Source organism: Ceratotherium simum, chromosome 3, assembly GCF_057802395.1.
Source record: "Ceratotherium simum simum isolate JZ-2026a chromosome 3, ASM5780239v1, whole genome shotgun sequence".
NCBI classification, from domain to species: domain Eukaryota; kingdom Metazoa; phylum Chordata; class Mammalia; order Perissodactyla; family Rhinocerotidae; genus Ceratotherium; species Ceratotherium simum.
Genome location: NC_141902.1, coordinates 10175054 through 10182650, shown reverse-complemented (window position 1 = coordinate 10182650; position 7597 = coordinate 10175054). Strand labels below are relative to the sequence as shown.

Sequence of the window (7597 nt, the reverse complement as noted above, 5' to 3'; positions counted from 1 at the left end):
CTGTAAGGTTTCTGCTGAAAAATCTGCTAAAAGCCTAATAGGGCTTCCTTTATTATTCTCTTCTGCCTTGCTGCCCTTAATATTTTTTCTTTATGGTTGGCTTTTACTGGCTTTACTAATATATGCCTTGGAGAAGGTCTTTTTACATTGATGTAATTAGGAGTCTTGTTGCCTTCTTTTACATGTAATTCCAGCTCTGTCTCCAGGTTTGGGAAGTTCTAAGTTATTATTTCTTTGAACAAGCTCTCTGCTCCTGTTTCCCTCTCTTCTCCCTCTGGAATACCTATGATCTTTATGTTGCATTTCCTAATTGAGTCAGATATTTCTCAGAGAATTTCTTCATTTCTTTTTAGCCAAAGTTCTCTCTCCTCCTCCATCTGAAGCATTTATGTGTTCCTATCCTCCAGATTGCTAATTTTATCTTCCATATTATCAGCCCTGTTGTTTAAGGACTCCAGATTTTTCTTTATCTCATCCATTGTGTTTTTCATCTCTAACAATTCTGTTTGGTTTTTCTTTATAGTTTTGATATCTTTTGTGAAGAATTATCTCTGTTCAGTAATTTGGTTCCTGATTTTATTGAACTATCTTTCAGAATTCTCTTGTAGTTCATCAAGTTTTCTTATGATGGCTGTCTTGAATACTTTGTTATTTAGATAATAGATTTCTATGCCTTCAGGATTGGTCTCTGGGTATTTGTCTTTTTCCTTCTGGTCTGGAATATTAATAAATTTCTTTACCGTTTGATGGAATGGATTTGTACCAGCACATAGTGATAGTTTCTGAATGCAGGGTCTGCCTGCTGCCACTTGGGGGGGCGAGGAGAACAGGAGCTGTGCAATCTGAGCCCACTGCCATGATCCCTGTCAGCTGTGCCTGTCCAAGCCTGGGTCACTCCTTGGGATCGCAGTGGCCCTTTGGGGTCTCCCACCAAATGGGAAAGTAGTCACGTGGGAGGCTCAGGGCCACTGCCGCCTGCTCCCACAGACCCTGAGGGTTGTGCTCCCTGCTTCTGGGCCACAGTGGTACTATGAGTGTCCACGGCAGCTGGGAGCTTGTTTGCCTGGACTGGGATCTCAGCCACCCTCTGCTCCTAGGTCGCACCAGCCGTTGTGCTTGGTGGGCCGGAGCTCCCCTCTGGGACCAAACCAAAGCCACTCCTTTGGACCACAGTGGGGTTGTGGTCTCTCCTACTAGATGAAAGAATGATTACATGGCGGCTCGGGGCCACTGCTGCCCGCTCTCACAGTCTTGCTGAGACACACTTCCTCCCTTTGGGGCCGCAGCAGTACTATGGGTGTTCACGGCAGACAGGAGCTTGCTTGCCTGAGCAGCAGCTCAGCTGCCCTCTGCTCCTAGGTGGCACTGGCCTTTGTACTTGGTGGGTGGGGCTTCCCCACTGGGTCCAAGCCTGTGCCGCTCTCTGTGGGCTGCATGGCTCTGAAGGCTCCCCCACTAGACGGGGAAGTGATCACACGGGGGGCTCAGGGCTACTGTCACTTGTTTCCATAGTCACACTGAGGTATGCCCCCACCCTTGGGGCCACAGCAGTGCTATGATCACTCCAGCCAGGAAAAGAGTCACACACTTGCGCTGGGCTGTCTGAAGTCCAGAGGGTGCTCACCTATCTCCACCACCTCCTGGGGGTAGGGCAGTCCCTCCACTTTCAGATATACAGTTGCTCGGGTCTCTCAGGCATCCTGGTGTGCTGTGTGGGTATCCTCCACTGATCGATGAATGTCCTTTTATTTGTAGTTTGAAGGGGGAGAGACATGGAACAGCTCACTCCACCACGTTGCTGATGTCACTCCCCGTCAGCTTTTTAATTGCATTTGGATCTCGGCAAATAGCTTAACTTTGTGAAGGTTCATTTTATGAAAAAATGTCTCTTTTAAATGCTTATGGAACAAATGAGTAAGCCCCTCACCTGAGATTGTTTTAAACTTAGTTCAGATTAGTAGAATTATGCTGTATTCCCCCGAACCTCTAAAGTCATTAATGATATATTGCCCATACGTAACAAATTTAAATTCTAGACTTAAACTTGTTTTCTCAGTTCTACATTTGTTCTCCTTTTTATTACTTAGAGAATTTTATTTCGAGATTTTTATTATATCTGTATTTGTTTGCATCATCCCTTCTCTTACTCTTTCATTTTAAAATTAGTATAAAGAAAATTGTCAAAATATTAGGATCTTGGTCTATCACTGCCAAGGGCAAGCTTTTTTATTATTTTAAGTTTTAATACTAAAATTCTGCCTCACACCCTGACTTACGTAGTAATATAAAGCAGAGTTCATGAGATCTAGATCTCAGCATTTCTCTGATATTTACAATAACCATAATAAGTCATAAAAGGCCAAGAAGGATATACTCTTTTAGTTAAATATAAATACAGTCATACTTTTTATGTCTCTACATGCACAGATTATAGTATGGAGTTGAGTTTTGCTCTTCTTTCCCAGTTTCCTGACTTCCACGTCAGATCGCCTCCATCTTGGAAGTGAAGTCGTCACAGTTTATGGTTAGTGTTTTCTTTAGTCTACTGCTTGGTGGTCTTCTCCAGTTTGTGGATGCGCATCTGGTCCTAACTCAGTCTTGCTTGGAAGGCCAAGGCCTCCTCTTGAGCCTGGCTCCAGACCTGGGCCACCTCCTCCTTTGCCAGCTTGACTTCTCTTCTGCCTTCCTTTTCAATACTTACTAGGTAATCCTCAACACCTCTTCACCGTTCTTGATTCATGTGGTAGCCTTGGATTACCTTCTGTTTCTCAAACCGCTTGAAGAGAAAGATTTTTCCATGGAGTTGAGGTCTGCTGTAAGTTGGTCTTTTTCTTTCAGAACCTCTGGATTTCTTTGGCCAGTTTCTTCCGTTTCTGAGCCTCCTCCATCGCCCTGTACATGATCCCCTCAAACCCGTCTGTGACGTTCCCAATCTCCAGGTTCTCCTCCTGGAGCTCCTCACACCTGCTCTTCACCAACGGGTTCTCCTCTTGTGTCGCTTCCACTGCCATGTGTCTGTCCTTCCTGCAGTCCTGCAGCACGTCCATGACCGGCCCCACGGGCAGCAGCTGACCCCCAGGCCGAGGTCACATGGGGGCAGCCGAGCTCCTAGGAAATCGAGTTCCTCCAGCTTCCTCGGGCGGACTTCGGAGGAAGGGGCCTCGCATCAGGCACAGGGCTTGGCTCAGGGGCCAGGGGCTCGGTCTCTGCGGGCCGTCCTTTAGGAGCTGGGCGAACTCGAGGCGTAAGGACCGTGTCCTCGAGGCCGACTCCTTCAAGAGGAAGCCCCAGACTGCTCCAGGTACCCCACCTGGCCGGGCCGAGAGCTCTGCCGGTCCCGGAGGCCTCGCTCCCTGAGGTGGGAGGCAGGCTCGCCCCGCTTGGGGGGCGGCTCACTCCCTGGACTGCGGGCGGGAGCCCCGGCTCGGGACAGTGCACGGTCCCCTCCTCACCCCCTCTCGGGCTCCTGCGGCCCCACGGGGCCGCCGCACAGGAGTGTCCCGTGAGGCTGGCGGCGCCCGGGCTCAGAGGTGAGTTCTCGGGGCGCAGGCCCGCCTGCTCCGGGGCGTCTGGGGGCCGGCCTCCGCCACCTCCAGGCTGTAAGTCCAGACGCAGGTTGTGAGACCCCAGGGAACGGGGATCGGCCCCGCCCTCGCCCGCCTCCAGGGCCGTCTCCTGCGGCGCCTCCCGCCTCCTGCAGCGGGGGTCGAGGCGGGGTCTCTCCCCAGCGACCTCGGTGGAGGTCACGTCTCAGCCTCCAGGGCCCACTCCTCCAGGGGCCGGCGTTTGGCCTCTTCCTTCCGAGGACTCGGGCACGCGGCCCCTCCCGCCTTCAGAGGGCGGCGGCGGCGGTGTGCTCGGACCACGAGCGTCCCGGGGCCCGGGGCCTCGCCAGGGGGGATGTGAGGGCGGGAGCTCGGACCACGAGCGTCCCGGGGCCCGGGGCCTCGCCAGGGGGGGTGTGAGGGCGGGAGCTCGGACCACGAGCGTCCCGGGGCCCGGGGCCTCGCCAGGGGGGATGTGAGGGCGGGAGCTCGGACCACGAGCGTCCCGGGGCCCGGGGCCTCGCCAGGGGGGGTGTGAGGGCGGGAGCTCGGACCACGAGCGTCCCGGGGCCCGGGGCCTCGCCAGGGGGGGTGTGAGGGCGGGAGCTCGGACCACGAGCGTCCCGGGGCCCGGGGCCTCGCCAGGGGGGTGTGAGGGCCGGGAGCTGCAGGGGCCCGGCCGGGAAGCGGGCAGCGCGGGCGAGCCCCTCCTTCGCTCTGTGCGGTCCTCTGTGAGCCGGCCGGGAGGGGTTTCTAGGATCCCGGAGGTGGGCCTAAGGCTTTCTCTCAGGGATAAGAGCTGATGTTTCCTCTCCGGCTTGCTCAGGGCTGTCAGACCTTCCTCCCGGAGATGCCGCTTGCTTTTCAGGACTTCCCGGGGTCTGGGGAGAGCTGGAGGGATCTAGGGATTTCTTCAATTCCTATACAGTTTTCTCTAAGCCCTACTTTACCTGCCTTTTGCAAATTTCAGTAAGTTGTGTTTTAATTTTCATTCGGTTAAAATATTTTTAAATTTTTCTTGAGGCTTTTTCTTTAACCCATGAGTTATTAAGAAATGTGCTGTTTAATTTCTGAATTTGGGGGGATTTTCATTTATCTATTATTGATTTCTAAATTAATTCCATTGCAGACTGAAAATACACTTTATATAATTTCTGTTCTTTCAAAATTAAGGTATGTTTTATGGCCTGGAATGTAGTCTGTCTCAGTGAATATCAATGTACGCTTGAGAAACATAGGGATTCTGCTGTTGTTGAGTGGAGTAGTCTATAGATGCCAGTTATATCAAGTTTATTGCTATTCAGGTCATGCAAATCCCTACTGAATTGACCTATTAACTACTGACAGAGGGATGTTGATGTCTCTGACTATGATAATGAACTTGTCTATTTCTCTCTTTAGTTCTTTCAGTTTTTTTTCCTCCGGTATTTTGATCTTCCATTGTTAGATGCATATGTATTTAGGATTTTTATGTCTTTTGGAGAAATGACCCTTTTATCATTATGCAGTGTCCTTCTTTGTCCCTGGTAATGTTCCTTCTTCTGAATATGCTTCATGTGAAATTAATATAGCTACTCCAGCCTTCCTTGGATTGGTGTTAGCATATCTTTCTCCATCCTTTTACTTTTCACCTATATATGTAGTCTTTCTTGTAGACAACATATCTTTGAGTCTTGTTTTATTTTTAACCCACTTTGACAATTTCTCTTTTTCAATTGATATTTTCAGACCATTCAGAACATTTAAAGTGATTATTGTTGTAGACCAGACAAGTTATATTGGGTAATAGGAACTGAAGTAAATAGGCTTTTAGTATGAGAATTTATGTTAATCTGGCTAGGAGTTGGGTTGTGTTTAATGTTTACTGTAGCTGCCAGGGGCTTCAAATTCCTCTAATGTCCTTGTTTTTATCGCCCCTCTTGACTTTGGGGCTTCTCTATACTGCTACTCACCAAGTATGCAGTTCTTTCAGTTATGACCTACTGGAGCAGCCTTAGTGTGGTGACAGAGTGTAGGGGAGAGGGAGCATTCTATAATCCAATTAAGTGTCAGTCTTTCAGTGGGCCTGTGTCTCAGGCCTTCAGAAGTGTTTCTGTCCCCCAAAGCCTACTCACTTCCCTGACTGCAAGGTTCACGAGCTATTTCCTTGACATCTTGAACCATTCTAACTACTTTTTCCCCTTAGGTGAGATGATAAGTCTAGGGGGGACAGTAGTTGGGAGGAATCCTTTTCCCCAGTTTGGGTGAGGGTTCAAAATTGTCCTCTGACAGAGTACTATCCCACGGAGAGTAGACCTTTGTTATGGAGAATGCTCTGGACATGTTTCACAATGTTACTCTTCCTCCTCCCCCTGCCTTGGTGCAGTGGATCTTTCTCAGATCCTCACCATAAGAACCTGGTGGGGTTCCTGGAAGGAAAGCTCATGAAAGTATGGTCCCCGTAATCCTGAGGCCACCAGGAGTTTCTCACTTTCGTGTTAGTCCACACTTGATGTGTAACAATTCATCAAAATTACCATTTAAGCACGCCTATCAGTTCCTATCAGCTCTAGTAGCTTCTGCTCCAGGAAGGCATATCTCTGCTGTGATTTCTCTGGATTCACCTTTCTCTCCAGATTTAGGAGTGGTGGTTTGCCCTGAGACCTCAGATCTCTAATGGATACAAGAAACATCACTGATTTTCAGCTTGTTCCGGTTTTTCCTCATTGTAAGGATGAAAGTGACCACTTCTAAGCTCTTTATGTTTTGGAACTGAAAGTAGAAGTCCCACCATACCTCTTTTTCTAAAATTTTTTTCTTGATTTTAAGTAGTCTAAATGTCTAAGCATTGTCATCTCAACTAATTTGAGTTCAGAATATCTAAGCAGTATCAAGAATGCTGTAGCAATCTAATTTTTGCATTAAATATTTTGGGGCATGCTTCTGCTAACATTTGAATGGAATCTTAAATAGAAATTCATGCTAAAAAGTTCAAGGATATCTATTGAATGTTTTAAAGTCTTCCACAAATATAATAGATATATATGCAAAAACATGCTTGGTTTAGTGCATTGAACACACTTTTACGGAATGTGCTATAGCAATTAGCTGTGATTTCCTTTATACAGATTTATTAAATACTCAAGGACTTCTCTATCACTGGCTTTGCTGAAGTGTTATTATCCCTTTTCCAAATATGGGCTAAGTGAATGTGGTTTGAAATGCTGGTAGTCTAAGGCAGCTGAGGCATTTGAAGTTTGCTGGCTCTGCTACTTTGGAGAGAGCATCTACATGTCCCAGTAGTACTCTAGGCATTGACCACAAGAGAAAGACAACTTATTTTCTTTTCATTTTAAGGGTTTTGCTAACATTAAGAATATAAATTTCATGTTACAGGGTAAGATAAATCATTGTGACACTATAACTGATTCTGCAGCAAATTCTATTCATTCTGCTACTGTACAAGTTGGAGACCTCCTAGGATGAATTAGAGATGCTGACTCTATAGGTTTCACAAGTAAAAATGGGAGCCAAAAATAGAATCACACACAAGCCAGTAGAGAATTACAGCAGCATCTTATAATGTTGATTTTTTGATATTTTAACAAATAGATTTTAAATTATATTAAAGATTTGAGAGATTTTCCACATAGGTACTATAAATAATCTGATGCATACATACACACACATTTAAAAACATATCTTAAATCATGTGGAATAATTGCATTATCAAGTGATATTTTTCCTGCTTTTATATATTACCTCGTCTACATTTCAATTTCATTTTCATATGACTTTAGTTTAGAGATATAGTAATTCAAATGTAATTTTCAAAATGACCCTACTTTAAAATCCAATTTCCTTTTGACAGTGTATTATGCTCAGTGTCTGACATGTTTCCAGTAAATTCAGAACCAAAAACGGCTAGGTTTCTTTAGCCTAAATTGCTAATTTGTCCATAAAATTAAATCACATTCAAGTACCTTAAGAAAAAAATCCTGGTGGAAACTCAATTACTATTAAAATAATAAACAATTATTATTAAATTAATTAAATGTTAAATCAACCAAAAG

General features: G+C 46.3%; 1 pseudogene; it reads right to left on the bottom strand.

Moving 5' to 3' along the window:
* Positions 1-2457: 2457 nt before the first annotated feature.
* On the bottom strand, positions 2458-3047 carry LOC147917413 (transforming acidic coiled-coil-containing protein 3 pseudogene; annotated as a pseudogene).
* Positions 3048-7597: the final 4550 nt, after the last annotated feature.